Consider the following 18,191-nt stretch of genomic DNA (forward strand, 5'->3'; position numbering starts at 1 on the left):
AGTATTACTCAGCAGTCATTGAGTCTGTCCTCTGCACTTCAATAACTGTCTGGTTTGGTTCAGACTACAAAGGACAGTTCGGACTGCTGAGAAGATTACTGGTTGCTATATGGCTCTTCATTGGGTTGAAGAGGTCCATCCAGCTGAAGTGGTGGTATGTTCTGGCTCATACTCAGCTCTATCAAGGTTAAAAAGTGGAAAATCATCTTCAAAGCAGGATATTTTATTAGATATACTTCAAAGTCTGTATAGGATACATCAGTTAAGAACAGTCATTTCTTTTTTATGGGTACCTGCTCATGTGGGGGTAGAAGGAAATGAGGAAGTTGATCAGATAGCTAAACAAGCTGTAAGACATCATGATATAGACTTTAGTGTATCATTGAATAAAATGGAAGTAAATAAATTGTAAAAAATTTTTTTTAATTTGATTAAAAGGAATAATCAAAACAGCTGTAATAAGGATGTGGCAAGGTCAATGGGATCGAGAGATAAAGGGGCATAATTTATATAATATCCAAAGAGCTGTTGGAGTTGAGAGGAATAGTTATGGAAACAGAAGAGAAGATACCATAATATCTCGACTCAGAATTGGGCATTCCTCATTAATTCAGTCACTTTTCAGTATTGGCAAACATGAATCCGGTCGTTGCGTAAGATGTGGTCTTCCTGAAACATTGTTGAACATGTCCTAATAAAATGTTTGTCATATAAGAATGAAAGATCACAGCTTATAGAAGCAATGAAATCTATAGATATACTCAGCTTTCACTGAAAAGCCTACTAAATAAGGATGGAAGAGTATATACATTTTACTAATATATTTGAAGGACACAAATGTGAAAAACAGGATTTAAGAATAGTTTTTTTTTTTTTTTTTTTATTTATTTACCATAACATCAATACTCCACACTGCATACCAGTAGGGGGCGGAAAATGCACCAATTGCTGGTTTGCCAACCTCCATAAAAGAGTAAAGAAGAAGAAGAAGAAGAAGAAGAAGAAGAAGAAGAAGAAGAAGAAGATGATGCTCTCAGACTCACGCATGCGCACTGCAGACATGCACTGATAGGCTCACGCATGCGCACTTCAGACGTACACGCACAGTTTATGAACCCGCACTTTTTGCAGACATTCAAATGGTCTCAGATGAACGTGTCACACGTAATAATTTTTTATTTGATCTCCACGACCATACAGGAATCATTGTCGTAAGTATTTGTTTTATTGCTATTCATTTACACAAGTGTGTGAAAAAACAACTACATTCTCAATAACATGGCAGCTTCCACACATATTTTCATGATGCGCAACATTCATCACAAAAACAAACCAGAAGCTTTGACTTTGGACAAGCAATTCTGGGTTGTTAGCCTATATATATACTGCACTGTCTGTTCTAATCACAGCTATAGTTAATTAATTTACACTACTCTTGTTTTGTTTTTTTCCTCTACTGTGTTCTTCAGCCCCACATGCCAGTGACAAGCAGACTTCTTCTGGCTTGTCTTTAGGACCCGAGCGTGAATCAACATGCACACCATGCAGTTTAGGACAATGGTAAGGAGATGTTTTCTTTGTAGTTCAATGCCCCCCCCCCCGTTCCTGCTAATACTGTTTTTGTTTGCCTTCAAATATGCAGAAGTGTGTGGACCTCAATGTGAAGAAGTCACAAAGTGCGAAAAAATTACTGCCTGCCGAGCACCATGGTCTTAGGGTGTTTTCACACTAGCACTTTTGGTGCGTATCCGGGGTTGAATGTCAAAGTTCGGCTGTTTGATTGTCTGTTATTAGTACTCTACTAACTCGCTAAGCAGAAGAAGTGTTGTCGTAGCAACCCGAAGCTTTTAGCAAAGGAGAACTGTCCAGCCTTTGGCATTTTAGATTATAATACAGTTAAGTTTATAATTTTGTTATCTGTCAGTTCGTCAACTGTACAATCAAGCACAACAAGCTATAAAGAGTAAGTACGTAAATTCGCTGATGGATAGATGATATGTGTTTTATGTAAACAACTGTACCAATATCATTAAGGATTTATTTATTTTTGCTTGCAAACATCTTACATGATTGTCATATATTTTGTCTAGCTTAATGTCGGGGGTTAGCAGCCTGGTGCCAGCCCATTTCTAGACTCCCATCGCGCATCTAGTTATTGTCATCATCACATTCTGGTCCAGGGTAAGAACTTGTGCATTAAACTTAAAGTCTTTGTATCTTCTGAACCAGGCCTGTGATCCAGCAAGCAACCCATAACAGTGTTTATATACATATATATTAGGGGTGTAACGGTACATGTATTCGTCCCGTACATGCAGTCAGACGAAGATAAATCTGAGTCAGTCACAGGCGAGCCACACTCCAATCCAGAAGGGGGCGCGCGTGGTAATGCAACGCTGTTTGCTAACTGCCACAACAGGAAAAAGAGCAGAAGAAGAGATCATCTACGCACCAACCCAAAACAAGAATGGCTTCTAATGCACAAGTTTTATTTTTAATTATTCTATTTATTTTTTACTTATATAACACAAGAGATGCTTTTCAGTTTTGTAGCTGATTGTGACCAAATACCTTTTGTTTTTTATCAACCCTACAAAAAAAGTATGGCCTATGCAAGAGTGCATTCTGTTTACTGCTTAGTGCTTAATACACTAAAGGAGGCTGTACTGTACCAACTACCTCAGAGGGGACTAAATGCTGCTAGGTGGAACAAACTGTAATTTGCGCTATTGTCTGTTCAGAATAAATGAAAATAAACGTAGCATTCGGGATTTGTTTCTTTTTCCTGTTGTACCGTATCGTATTGAACCTTGACCCCAAAACCGAGGTACGTACCGAACCGTGACTTCTGTGTACCGTTACACCCCTAATATGTATGTGTGTGTGTGTGTGTGTGTGTGTGTGTGTGTGTGTGTGTATATATATATATATATATATATATATATATATATATATAATATAACAAACTGAACCATTCCACAGGATAACAGTGTGAGGACTTGCCTATCACTAGACTACACTAATGAAGAATACAGGCTAGAGGACACACGGTAAGAGCAACACTGTATAGCACATGCATTTTGTATTCTGTATTTCCTTTACTATATAGTGTAAAAGTGTTAATCTCTCATTCTTATTCTTTCTGTTTGAGAGCAGGCTTGTGGTGGCATTATCCATCACACTGGGCCTGTTTGCCATAGAGCTGATTGGGTTCATCTGTGGAGTCTCTATGTTCAAAAACAATCAAGCCCTTCTGTGTATCCTTATCTGTGATCATCATTACTGCAGACTCAATGAATAGATGTCATTGGATAGCAAAGCAGAATTGTTTGATATCTTTACTTTCATTAGCCTAGAAATAACTGTGAGTAGTGCTACTCAAAACAATCAATACCAGTGAAATTATTGTGTCTGACCATGACACTTGATAGCAGTTTGTCATTACTGAATGTCGTTTTAATGTTTATGATATGACACTTATAACTGGTACGGAAAGTTACTTGAAGTGAGTTTTTCTATTTTTATTTATTTTTTTAACTGACCAGAGTTGGGAGGGTTATTTTTGAAATGTATTCCACTACAGATTACAGAATACATGCTGTAAAATGTCATTTGTAACGTATTTCCTTAGATTACTCAAGGTCAGTAACGTATTTTAAATACTTTGGATTACTTCTTCAGCACTGGTAGATTTTTACACTTGTTTTGACTATAAAAACTCTGCCAGTACAGTGAGACAAAATACACATGTTAAAAATACATTCTCTGAAAAACCTAAATATTTTATGCAGTGTTGTTTCTAAAATGAGATAAATCAAATTGATCTTGTTTTAAGGATTTTTAGATATCTTTACAGGAAAACAATGCAAAAATTATTATCAAGAATATGATTTTTGCCCTAATATCAAAGGTCTTACTAGAAAAAAAATATGATCCAGTGTGAATTTTCTTGATAAATTATGATCGTGTCTGGTAACGTGCGTGTAAAATGGCTAGAAGTAGCATTTTAGCTTAGCGTAAAGCTAACAATTTACACAAGGTTTATTTCTATTTATTGTGCTCCAAACTTACTTCAAACTTACTTCTCTGTCTGCTCGTATGAATGTAACACATCATAAGAAAGTGTTTCACTGCTGTTCAAATGCAGTTTGGATCGCATCATTTATATGTATAAATGTTTTCCATCTGAAAGGACTAAATATCAAATGAAACAAATGACAATAAAATGCAAAGTAATCTCTTCAGTAATCAAAATACTTTTTGAATGTAACTGTATTCTAAATACAAATGATTTAAATTGTGGAATACAGTTACTTATATTTTGTATTTTATATACGTAATCCCGTTACATGTATTCCGTTACTCCCCAACCCTGCTAGTGGCTCTGCTCTTCTTCCTGTTTGAGCAATGGGCCTGCAGTATCTACTGGTGGATCTTTGGCTTCTGTAGGTCAGTAGGCTGCAACTTTCATCCTCTCATGAGTCACCTGTTTTGTGAAAGATACATACCAGGTGTCATAAATATCAGAAATCTTTCACTGAGCATATTCTGTATCTCCACACATACCCACTTAATGTCAGATAATGTAAAAAGAGTTGAAGGCATTTGTGAGAGCTGTTCTCTACAGATTCTGCTCAGCTGAGGTATACAATAATACCTTTGAAAGTGTTATTAGAACAGTCAGTTTGTAACTTTGCATATCAATGGTCTTGTACATAAACTGATTTCTGAATTTAGATGAGCATGCCTCGTAACTTTTTGTAATCATTGTTTCTCTCTTCGCTATACATTCCAGTGTGATTACAGCACTGTATGAGATTATCCTTTTTTATAGTAGTGTTGGGATGTAAGAGGAAACCTCTGTGAGTGTTTCTGCCCTCCTTCCTGATTTGCTGTTGGGGCAATGAATATTGTCCTGCCATGGCCGACATATAACATGAAACCACGATAACTTTCACTGGCACAATAAACCAGATTCTCTGAGCATATACATTATGCTTCTTTGGATACTTCTCAAGTCACTAAGTTATTATCTTTGACATCTTTTTATGTAGATGTAGTTAAAGTTGAAAAGTTTAAAGTTTTTTTTTAAATCACCATTTTTATTAGTGTCATATTTTGTACTTTTTTGTGATGTATTAAAGCATTTTATACAACATACAGTATACTGTATCATGCCATCAGATTCTTGAGATATACTTGACTGACAATCTCTCATGCTAACATGTTTTGGTTTGCCAGTATAGCCCCAACACAAAGAGACTGGTCTCATCTATTAGTAGGTTAGGTCTGAGTATTGCTGTGGTTTAAGCTGGTTCTCATTACTACAAAACAACACCTTAATAATGTTTTAAAACAATGACACAGCATGTTGTAATACACTATTAAATAGCATTCATACTTCTCATTGTTTGGCAGATTACACATACATTTTAATCACATTTAAAACTGGAAATTACAAGCACAGGCAACTGTATAAGTGCATTCACCACATACATAGATCTTAAAGGAATATTCCAGGTTCAATACAAGTTAAGCTCAATCGACAGCATTTGTGGCATAATATTGATTACCACAAAAGGATTTTGTCTAGTCCCTCCTTCTCTTTAAAAAAAACAAATATCTGGGCTGAGGCACTTACAATGGAAGTGGATGGGGCCAATTTATTAAAGGTTTAAAGAAAGAAATGTGATAAAAGCACTTCCATTAACACTACATCAAGGTGCCCACTGCCATGCTGTAGAACTGCCAAGAGAAGTTAGTTCTTCACAAGAGTGAAATGTCAGTGAGACTCAGGTACATTGTGAACTGATTACTGCTGACTTCAACTGGACTGCCCACACACACACACACACACACTCATTTAGATGAAAACAAATAAATTGAACAGTGACTAGAATGACACAAATCTTTAAGAGTTTCATAAAAAATTACTTCACTGTGAAAATATTGTAGGCTAATGTTTCATGTGTACTGTTTTTCTTTTCATCTGATCTTGCTATGTATCATTTTGTTTTTGCTCAATATCTGTCAGGTTACACACCATATGTGGGAAAGTATCTTTTAAGATGACTGAATGTTATTCATAAAGAAGTTATTTGTATGCATTGGCACACAAGCTTAGCTGTGAATAGTCATTACTCATTTCAGGTGACCAGCCACCTACTGAACAGTTTATATTATTTACTGTACTGATATGCAAAGGAAATTTATTTTCATTTTAAAATGACTCACAGGACTTTGGAAGGTCCATTTATTTAAAGGTGAAGTGTGTTATTTGTCTGATGTCAAAAGAATATTCCGGGTTCAATAAAAGGTAAGCTCAGTCGACAGCATTTATGGCATAATGTTGATTTTATATATATATATATATATATATATATATATATATATGACAAGTCTGGGTTACAGTGAGTCACTTACAATGGAAGTGAATGGGGCCAATACATTTAAAAAAAAAATACTCATTATTTAAAAAGTATAGCCACAAGACGTAAACAATATGCATGTTAACATGATTTTAGTGTGATAAAATTGCTTACCTTTTTCTGTGTAAAGATATATCCAATTTTACAATGTTCGGTGCCATGATGACGCAACACTGTAAACCATGAAATGACTGCAAAAATGATGATTTATACAACCATACAGATCACATAATACACAAATTTTAACAGAAGAATTAATGCAAGTGTTTTTATAAAGTTTCTGCCTTTAAACCCCCATTCACTTCCACTGTAAGTGCCTCACTGTAACCTCGATTTTTGCTTTTATTTTTCAAAGAAAAGTAGGGAAGAGTGGATTTTTATTTATTTTTGGTGGTAATCAACATTTAGCCACAAATGTTTTTGGGAAGCCTGTTTAGAAATCATTTTCTGAAATTAAGATTATCAGGATGATATTTGACACTGTTTTTTTTAATACTTATTTTAAATGTAAGGACTTGCAATTTAAACTCAGTGTATCAGTAAGAGAATCTCAAGATCTTCCTTTCTGCTCTGGTGGCACCTGTTCGTGTACCCTGATTTTCTTTAATATCAATACCTCCATTTCCACAAAAAATCCCTCATATCCTCTACATAATCCAACCACTTGTCCCAATTTAAATAAACCATACCAATAAATAAAACAACTTCAGCTGCATCGGCCTGTTTTTAATAAGCTCTACTCTGTGTACACAACCCTATTTCCTCTGCATCTCATGCAGCTGTCTCCACACATATTATCGGCACGCTTTGCTCTCCATTGTTATTTTAGTCTTTGTCTCTGTTTGCCATGGCCCACCTCATTCCCTGACCCCTCCACTCTCTGTCACATAATGAAAGCTCTCTTCACCTAGGCCAATTAGTGTCAGCTAGACACCAACAACATCAGTTTCCTCTGGCTAGATAATTAATACTAACTGAAATTGGCACCCTGACGAAAAAAGTCACTTTCGATATCTGGGCTGGGACCTTTTGCCATCTCCTAAAGGGACTATTAATACTGTGCACGCCACTGAACTCTTGAGTGTTCTGATGCACATTCCGGCAGTATTTTCACATATTGTTGAAGTGGTGAAATAAAAAAAAAAAGAAAATAGATACTTTTGCAATAGTTGTAAGTGCCCAATGGAAAGAGGACAGCTGTTCCTGTGGAGACAAATAGAGCTTCAAAGAAACACTGTGATGGTTATTTATTGTGCAGTTTAAATAAGTCAAGCATTTGACAGCAATGTGGACTTGTCGCACATGCGTTTTGTTTGTTGTTTCATCAGAGTTTAATGTTTTTTATTGCAAAAAGTAAATGTAATTTCAGTTGCTGTATTTAAAAAATGGCAGGATGTAAATGAGGGGGAAAAAACATTTACGATTCATAAATGTCCTGTGAGCTTTCTGTTATACAGATGTTTTAAACTTCAACAATGAGGCTACAGTGGCATAAAAGGATTGTTCATCCAGAAAAGTCTGTCATCATTTACTCACCCTCATGTTGTTCAAAACCTATATTACTTACAAAAGTATATGTTAGGCAGAATGTTAGCCTCAGTCACCATTCACTTTCATTGCATCTTTTTTTTCCATACAATAACAGTGAATGGTGACTGAAGCTAACATTCTGCCTAACATCTCCTTAACAAGCGGGTTTGGGGTCACATGAGGCTGAGAAAATAAAATTTTCATTTTTGGGTGAACTATACATTTAATGTGAATTCCTATGCATAATAAAACAGAAAATTAGCTGCTGATTTTTTTTTTTTTTAAAGTATGAACAGCAGAGGGCACTACTAGTGTGTATGTTATTGGAATTGCTTTGCTATACCAATTTGCATTTATTTGACAAGGAAATATCTGTTCATTTGAACCCTACTTTCTAAGTGTTAACCAGCCTAATCTGTGACATCTGTCAACTGCATTCATAGTTACAAAAGATTTCATGGTAAGACTAATTATGCCCTATAGGAGCCGACTGCTGTTGACTGTTTTTGATACTGGTATATGCTAAATAAGATAAATAAATAAGGCCTATTCTCCATTATTGCGCACAATAAGTCTCAAAGCGAGAGGATCTGTTAACAAAAATTATATAGATTTTCTCCCTCTGGGTATCTCTAAAAGTTGACAAAGCATTGACATCTGTGATGTGCACAGACCCCAGCAGGGGTCATTATACATATAGGTATATTCTTAGAATTAATAATGCTGTCTACACTGCAGGTGTGCCATGTGAAGTCGGAAATGCGGTAGCAATCAAGTATTAATCTGTTGATGATCTTACATCACAATACATAGAGTGGACATTTGATCTGACCTGTGTTGGTTTGCATTTATAGTTCTGCATTGGTGTGTCTGCGTCGTTCTGTGAGTACACAGCCAAAATGCCAACTATATGTTTCATAAATAAACAAAAGCAATGTAATTTCTGGATTCAAAAGTATTTATTAAATTATTGTAGCATTACATTTTTTTCAAATTATGTAAACATGTTTAGTTACATATTATTTATTATTTATTATTTATTATTCATGTCTCCAAAAATGAATGAGGAAATTACTGTATGCTTGAGTCACTTAAATAATAATAAACATAAACATGTTTTGGCATACTTTTGACGTTCCATGCTGAAAAAGAAATCATCAAAATAATTAATAACTACTTGCCTCAACACAAAATTGGTGTCGTTTTAAAGTCTTTACAGTGCATAGGCCTATAGGCAATATAACCAATTCTTACCAGATGCTTTTTAATTTGCTGACAAATTAGAAGGGTTCTGTTTCCATAACTTATGAAATATGATTATTTACTCTACATAAACTGTCAAACATACGGTCAAATCTTTGTGCCGATTGGAAGGTTTGCGAATAGAAAACAACACATTATTTCGCTCACAAATTAAATTAGTATCATGTAATGGCCTGAAGGAAAAAAAAAGCTTTTAGAGTTTATATGCTGTAAACAGATATCTTCTGTTGCATTTCGCTTGTAACTTCATGAAACACAAACAGAATAAAAAAACAGCTGATGCTCCGTGACACCACATCAATGCTCTGGGGCGAATTCAAAAGGACATTTTTGCCCCCTCAAAGGGCACTGCTGCGGGAGGGGACGCCACTCGAAAGCTCGTTCCAAACGAAAGTGAGAAAATGAATGGGCCCTTCCACAAGACGAAGGGCACATTCATATAGTAATTCCGTGTTCCCTTCAGATACCCACTTCAGGGGTTCTGCACTTTGGAGTGAGTAGGGCATAAGGAGGATCACTTGCGACTGGTATCCGGCATCGCCCCTGATCTGCTGTAGTGTGTGCTGTTATGGCCCCTCCACTTAATTTTCTTTAATACCCCCGCGATTTACAAAGAAACCTCATAATAACACATTATTACTGTTATCGTGAGATTATTACAAGGTTTTAATTATTTTTTTATTTAACTTTTTACATTTTTCTGGACGACCAGAAGGGCACCTTTAGATTTGTGAATGAAAGGGGCTTGTGCCCCTGCTGACCACGTTCTGTGCACGTCACAGATTGACATTGTCATGTTCTTTAATGTGTGTTGTCAATTTGTTTGGATTGATTATTAATGCTAATGTTAACTGATAATCAGTATCAGAATCAGAATCAGAATGAGCTTTATTGCCAAGTATGCTTACACATACAAGGAATTTGTCTTGGTGACAGGAGCTTCCAGTGTACAACAATACAAAAACAATACAAAAACAGCAGCAAGACATAGATAATAATAAAAAATAAAAAATAAAAACTAATTATACACATACGTACAGACACATAATCAATATTACATGTGTTAAAAGTAGCACGTTTAAAGGAATAGTTTACCCAAAAGTGAAAATTCTGTCATAATTTACTCATACCATTCCAAACCCGTTGACTTTAATTCTTATACAGAACACAAACAAATTCATTTTAATATACACTAACTGATCACTTTATTTGGAACACCTGTACACCTACTTATTCATGCAGTTATCTAATCAGCCAATCGTGGCAGCAGTTCAATGCATAAAATCATGCAGATACAGGTCAGGAGCTTCAGTTAATGTTCACATCAACCATTAGAATTGGGGAAAAAATGTGATCTCAGTGATTTCGACCATGGCTTGATTGTTAGTGCCAGACAGGCTGCTTTGGGTATTTCTGTAACTGCTGATCTCCTGGGATTGTCATGCACAACAGTCTTTAGAATTTACTCCGAATGATGCCAAAAACAAAAAACATCCAGTGAGCGGCAGTTCTGCGGACAGAAACGCCTTGTTGATGAGGGAGGTCAATGGGGAATGGCCAGACTGCTTTGAGCTGAGAGAAAGGCAATGGTAACTCAGATAAACACTCTGTACAACTGTAGTAATCAGAATTGCATCTCAGAATGCACATGTCGAACCTTGAAGTGGATGGGCTACAACGGCAGAAGACCACATCAGGCACTTTATTTGGACCATAGTGTTCCTAATAAAGTGCTCATTGAGTGTATATCCCACTCAGTCTTTTCAGTACAATGCCAGTTGTTAGTGACTCACTTTAAAGCTTAAAACAGGCCCAAAATAATCACAAATGTGCTAAAAAAAAAAAATGCAAGTTCTCACGTGAACATGCATGCCACTGTAAACAAGCTTCTCTCATGAACTTTTACTGTATTACCTTTGACATCTGTTCTTCTGGCATCCTTTAGTTTAGGCCTCTAAAATTCAAAATAGCTGCCTGGCTTGCATATAAAGACCACACAGAGAAGTGCTATTTCCTGTCTCACTCCCCTCAGTGTCGATGATGTATTATAGGTAGTGTGACTATTCTAATAAACATGGTTGGGGTAATTAAGGCATGGAGAGGCAGCAGACAGTGGTGGTCTGGGGACAACACGAAACAATAAATCACAACTCCTGGTTCCGCCTTCTCGAGCGTGGCCGATCACACTCACCGAGAAAGCAATTCTGCCGACCTGGGTTTGCACATTTGTCTTCATCAGCCTCTGGTTGTTTAGGGGCCGGTCTGAATTTGCTGGTTCCCATGGTAATCAAACAAGCCAGAGATATCAAATGTGTCCATTTTAATGTCAGCAATAGCATAACATTTAGGACAAGCCTGCAAGCTAACCGCAAGTTTAATAAAGGGGCCCAGACTGAGTGGATTGTGTTAAGCTGTGAATTTAAGGCTGTGAGGTTTGGTGTGAAATAAAGTGTATTTATATGTGGGGTTATTTTTGGAAGTCACTTTCTGTATAGTATTTTACAGTATACACTGGCAGCCAAAAGTTTGGAATAATGTACAGATTTTGCTCTTATGGAAAGAAATTGGTACTTTTAGTCAGAAAGTGGCATTCAACTGATCACAATGTATAGTCAGGACATTAATAACATGAAAAATGACTATTACAATTTGAAAAAAAAAAATAAAAATCAGAACTTCTTAAATTACTTTAAAGAGTTCTCATCAAAAAATCCTCCACATGCAGCAATGATAGCTTTGCAGATCCTTGGCATTCTAGCTGTCAGTTTGTCCAGATACTCAAGTGACATTTCACCCCACGCTTCCTGTAGCACTTGCCATAGATGTGGCTGTCTTGTTGGGCACTTCTCACACACCTTACAGTCTAGCTGATCCCACAAAAGCTCAATAGGGTTAAGATTCATAACACTCTTTTACAATTATCTGTTGTCCAATGTCTGTGTTTATTTGCCCACTCTAACCTTTTCTTTTTGTTTTTCTGTTTCAAAAGTGGCTTTTTCTTTGCAATTCTTCCCATAAGGCCTGCACCCTTGAGTCTTCTCTTTTCTGTTGAACATTAAACTGGTGTTGAGTGGGTAGGATTCAATGAAGCTGTCAGCTGAGGACATGTGAGGTGTCTATTTCTCAAACTAGAGACTCTGATGTACTTATCCTCTTGTTTAGTTGTACATCTGGCCTTCCACATCTCTTTCTGTCCTTGTTAGAGCCAGTTGTCTTTTGTCTTTGAAGACTGTAGTGTAAACCTTTGTATAAAATCTTAAGTTTTTTTGGCAATTTCAAGCATTGTATAGCCTTCATTCCTCAAAACAATGATTGACTGATGAGTTTCTAGAGAAAGCTGTTTCTTTTTTGCCATTTTTGACCTAATATTGACCTTAAGACATGCCGGTCTATTGGATACTGTGGCAATTTAAAAACAAACACAAAGACAATGTTAAGCTTCATTTAACGAACCTAATAGCTTTCAACTGTGTTTGATATAATGGCAAGTGATTTTCTAGTACCAAATTAGCAATTTAGCATGATTACTCAAGGATAAGGTGTTGGAGTGATGGCTGCTGGAAATGGGGCCTGTCTAGATTTGATCAAAAAATGACTTTTTTCAAATAGTGATGGTGCTGTTTTTTTACATCAGTAATGTCCTGACTTTGCTTATTAGAATATCGTGGAAAAGTTAATTTTTTTCCATAATTTAATTCAAAAAGTGGAATTCATGGATTCATTACACATCAGGTGAAATATTTCAAGCCTTTTTTTGTTTTAATCTTGATGATTATGGCTTACAGCTCATGGAAATCAAAAATCCAGTATCTCAAAATATTAGAATAAAGAATTTATAATACAGAAATGTCGACCTTCTGAAAAGTATGTTAATTTATTAACTCAATACTTGGTCAGGGTTCCTTTTGCATGAATTACTGCATCAATACGGCGTGGCATGGAGGCAATCAGCCTGTGGCACTGCTGAGATATTATGGAAGCCCAGGTTGCTTTGATAGTGGCCTTTAGCTCGTCTGTATTGTTGGGTCTGGTGTCTCATTTTCCTCTTGACAATACCCCATAGATTCTCTATGGGGTTCAGGTAAGGCGAGTTAGCTGGCCAATCAAGCACAGTAATACCATGGTCAGCAAACCAGTTACTAGTTGTTTTGGCACTGTGGGCAGGTGCCAAGTCCTGCAGGAGAAGGAAATCAGCATCTCCATAAAGCTTGTCAGCAGATAGAAGCATGAAGTGCTCTAAAATCTCATGGTAGACGGCTGCATTGACTCTTGACTTGAGAAAACACAGTGGATCAACACCAGCAGATGACATGGCACCCCAAATCATCACTGACTGTGGAAACTTCACACTGGACTTCAAGCAACTTGGATTCTGTGCCTCTCCAGTCTTCCTCCAGACTCTGGGACCTTGATTTCCAAATGAAATGCAAAATTTACTTTCATCTGAAAAGAGGACTTTGGACCACTGAGCAATAATTATTTGCAGTAATTCGTGCAAAAGGAGCCCCGACCAAGTATTGAGTGAATAAATTAACATACAGTTGTGCTCAAAAGTTTGCATACTCTGGCAGAAATTGTGAAATTTTGGCATTGATTTTGAAACTATGACTGATTATGCAAAAAAACCTGTCTTTTATTTAAGGATAGTGATCATATGAAGCCATTTATTATCACATAGTTGTTTGGCTTCTTTTTAAATCATAATGGTAACAGACATCACCCAAATGGCCCTGATCTAAAGTGTACATACCCTTGAATGTTTGGCCTTGTTACAGACACATAAGGTGACACACACAGGTTTAAATGGCAATTAAAGGTTAATTTCCCACACCTGTGGCTTTTTAAATTGCAATTAGTGTCTGTGTATAAATAGTGAATGAGTTTGTTAGCTCTCATGTGGATGCACTGAGCAGGCTATATACTGAGCCTTGGGGAGCAGAAAAGAACTGTCAAAAGACCTGCGTAACAAGGTAATGGAACTTTATAAAGATGGAAAAGGATATAAAAAGATATCCAAAGCCTTGAAAATGCCAGTCAGTACTGTTCAATCACTTATTAAGAAGTGGAAAATTCGGGGATCTCTTGATACCAAGCCAAGGTCAGGTAGACCAAGAAAGATTTCAGCCACAACTGCCAAAATTATTGTTCGGGATTCAAAGAAAAACCCACAGATAACCTCAGGAGAAATACAGGCTGCTCTGGAAAAAGGCGGTGTGGTTGTTTCAAGGAGCACAATACTTGTTGACCCCTCTCCAAACATAGCGCTCATGGTTGTGACCATAAAGCTCTATGTTGGTCTCGTCACTCCAAATTACAGTGTGCCATAAGCTGTGAGGCGTGTCAAGGTGTTGTCGGGCATATTGTAACCGGGCATTTTTGTGGCATTGGCTTCTTTCTGGCAACTCGACCACGCAACTCATTTTTGTTCAAGTATCGTCATATTGTGCTCCTTGAAACAACCACACCGTCTTTTTCCAGAATGTGAGATGCACCTGTGTATATATATATATATATATATATAAATACACACACATATATATATATAGAAGAGTTCCACTGTTATTGCTCAGGAAAAAAGCTAATTTTACAAGTTTTTTTTTTTTTTTTTTTTTGTGACAATGGGGCCTGTTGTGTCACACTATAGGTTTTCAGTTGTCACAATGGGAGCCTTATGTTTATTGACACTGATATAAGAAGAATACCTTTTAAAAAAATTATTAGACTTCCAAAGCATATATATATTAAAAATGTATCAGAGGTTATTTAATGGCAATTCAGAAAAACAAAATTAAACAAAAACAATTATGAAACACAAAACATGCAATAAATAGGTCATTTTTTAATCTTACAAAAATGGTTGTTTTGGACAACAGAAATTGTATATGCAACATATTGCCCAAATATCAATGTGACAACTTGCCCTAACCAAAGGAAAATACCCTTGTCTTGAGAACACAGTTCAACTTTTAGGTTTGACACAAAACCTAACAGTTACTGAGATATACATGTAGCCTTTGTGACATTTAGAGTTTAAATACCAGGATCGATTTCCACACAAACTCCTAATAATATATATATATATATATTTCTTTTTTTTATTTTTTTTATTATTTTTTATTTTTTATTTTTTCAAAAACAAAACACGTTCAAAATAGTAAACAAATGATGAAGTCTTCTCAGGTCAGATGTCTACCTCATGTCCAAACACCTCTGGGCGTCTCTGATCTGGACAGATGTCATTCAACCACACCTGAGCCCTGCAAGAGGAGAGACAACAAAAGAGAGGTGAGTTAGGTGTCAGGAGAAAAGTAGGTCTGAACACAACTGGACTGAAAAGACTATGGAGTATTTTGCCTCTGAGGGACAGAGAGGCAACTGCAACCGCTGGAGCAGGATATTTAGCCAGACAGAACATAAAACCCAGGAGCAGCCATGACACATGATGGACACTAAGAGGCAGAGAGAGCTTTTTTTTTTCACTCCACCCAAACACATTATCTATTCTGATCCTGTGGTGCGGGATCTTGAAGCGAGGGACAGAAGCCATTCCATAAGCTGGTAAGCTCCAGTGATGGTGTAACTGCAGAACTGGCTGTGAATAAAACCAGGCCTCACTGATATGCTCATGTCGAGAATAGAGAATAGAGCGCAACTGTAGGGTCCAGGAAGTGACTATGAGGTATAAACATTTCAAGACAAACTTATCATGAGCTTTGAGGTTGTTAAATGATGATATATGCTTCTGTATATGATAAATGTATTTTGGTTTGGTTCAAGAACAAATTACTATTTTTTTTTTAAAGATCTTTTTAAAATCCCTAAAGAGAAAAGGAATCAAGGCCGGTGAAAAAGTGTGAGGTCACTATTGTGCTCGATGGACTTTAGTAAGAGTAGCGCCATTTAAAGGAACAGTTCACCCCAAAATAAAAACAATTCTGTCATTATTTCCTCACCTTGATGTCATTCCATAAAATGACATGACACAAAAGGAAATAATTTATTGAATGTCCCGTTGGCTGAATTCAATACAATATCAGTACAAAGTGACTAATGCTAAACTAATGCTAAATAAAGCACTCAAAAGTGTCATAAAAGTGGCCAATGTGTCTCATGCATCATAAACCAAGTCTTGTGAAGGCATATAATCACTTTATTTGACAAACAGACCATAATTTAACTGGTTATTCACTCTCAAATCAAATCATTCATAAAGTCCATAAACAGACCTGAAATCTAACACTGTAAACCCTAATGCTGTCATTACAAGAAAAATCATGATGTCTTAATTATGCATCACTTGAAATTTAATGTTTTGGGCTCACAACTCAAACATCTATACTCCTTGAACTTACAGTATTTATCTTAAAAATCCATAGACTTGTGTTAGTGTTAATAACTCAAATGATTGATTACAAAATTGAGGCTATGGGAAATACATATAATACCTTGCGCTGGTCAAAAGGAAACTTATGGAGTAATTTAAATAGTTGTTATTAAAAATTTTAGCTTTTTGTAATATTATTCATGTTTTGTTTTTGCAAATAGTTGTTTCATGTGATCTCACCATTTGAGTTTAGTCTACTTAAATAGTTAAGGCAAGGCATTTCTGTCTGCAGAACTGCCACTCACTGGATGTTTTTTTGTTTTTGGCACCATACTGAATAAACTCTACAGACTGTTGTTTGTGAAAATCCCAGGAGATTTCTTGAGTTACAGAAATACTCAAACCTGCACCAGCACCAGCAATCATGCCATCACTGAAATCACATTTTCCCCATTCTGATGGTTGATGTGAAAATTAACTGAAGCTCCCTAGCGGTATCTGCATGATTTTATGCATTGCACTGCTGCCACACGATTGGCTGATTAGATAATCACATGAATAAAGTGTTCCTAATAAAGTGCTCAGCGAGTGCATCCCTAACAAACATGGCAATACTATGAATATGGGCTATAATGATCAAAGGCAAGTTTGCAATGACAGAATCATGGCATCTTTGATAAGGAAAATCAGAGCGCCTGACAATCAAAAGCACTTTACATGTAAGTCCCAGTGAGGAGCTGGAAGAACAGAGATGTGTGTGGAGAGCTGAACACATTGCCTGCAGGAAAGAGAGAACTTTATTGTAGAAATAAAGGCCTGATCTTTCTCTCTTGCAGTCCAGCTATAGTTTTCCAAGTCAGATGTGCTATGGGCTGAGAAATATGCCAAAAGGTCTTCTTGCAATGGTTCCCTTTAATCTGTCACCACTTTTTAATTGCTTGTTTACCCATGGCCTTTTTAAGTATGAATAATGGAAAAGCGGGAGCATAAAACAATTCATGCCAAATTAAAGGATTAATGTTCTTAATCAGCGTATGCAAAGACATTCTTTTTACTACAGAGTGCCTTTGCCACAAGAAGGGTGCAAACAACTCACTCAAGCCAACGCCATTCAGTCTGAATTAGATCTGATCTGGTGACTGGCTGATTGATCAAGGCAGAGGGGTAAGCTACATTGTCAGTTCTAATCTTCACCAAAGCAGTCTGGCTGATGTCTCATTGCTGTGGCACTTCAAACAATGGGGTGTGTGTGTATGTGTTTGTGTTGGGGGGGGCGTATGTGTAATGGCAGCAGGTCTTAAGCAAGGCATGCTTGAGAAAGAATAACGTTAAGCCCCCAACACCTTTGCCATGATCCACCTGCTACAGTTGGGGAACGCCTCTGGAAGCTTATTTTGGGGTCCCTCAATACGCATTGCTTTGCTAAAATAGCCCTGTCGCACACTACTCCTTTAAAACACAAACTGTATGTTCTCATACCCAATCCAATCTGGCGGCACGCTTCCCCCCTCCAAATCACAAATGTGCAAATAACCATAATTGAAGACTCGCTGTATTCTCATGGGTACCACACAGAAGTTATTTACCGGCCACAATTAGAGGTAAAATAATGAATCCAAAACATTCTGTAATATTCTTAAACCTTG

At 36.7% G+C, this 18,191-nt stretch overlaps 1 long non-coding RNA gene across 2 annotated transcripts; it reads left to right on the forward strand.

The window, feature by feature from the left end:
* Positions 1-989: 989 nt before the first annotated feature.
* Positions 990-7,371, forward strand: LOC127420152 (uncharacterized). 2 transcript variants are annotated; one of them, XR_007893774.1, is made up of 6 exons: positions 990-1,211; positions 1,470-1,560; positions 1,643-1,740; positions 2,091-2,181; positions 2,983-3,050; positions 3,157-7,371. It is a non-coding gene; the product is annotated as an uncharacterized LOC127420152 (long non-coding RNA). The 2 variants fall into 2 exon arrangements; XR_007893773.1 differs by lacking the exon at positions 1,643-1,740 and having other exon boundaries at positions 993-1,211; positions 3,157-7,370.
* Positions 7,372-18,191: the final 10,820 nt, after the last annotated feature.

This window comes from Myxocyprinus asiaticus, chromosome 29, assembly GCF_019703515.2.
Source record: "Myxocyprinus asiaticus isolate MX2 ecotype Aquarium Trade chromosome 29, UBuf_Myxa_2, whole genome shotgun sequence".
Taxonomy (NCBI): domain Eukaryota; kingdom Metazoa; phylum Chordata; class Actinopteri; order Cypriniformes; family Catostomidae; genus Myxocyprinus; species Myxocyprinus asiaticus.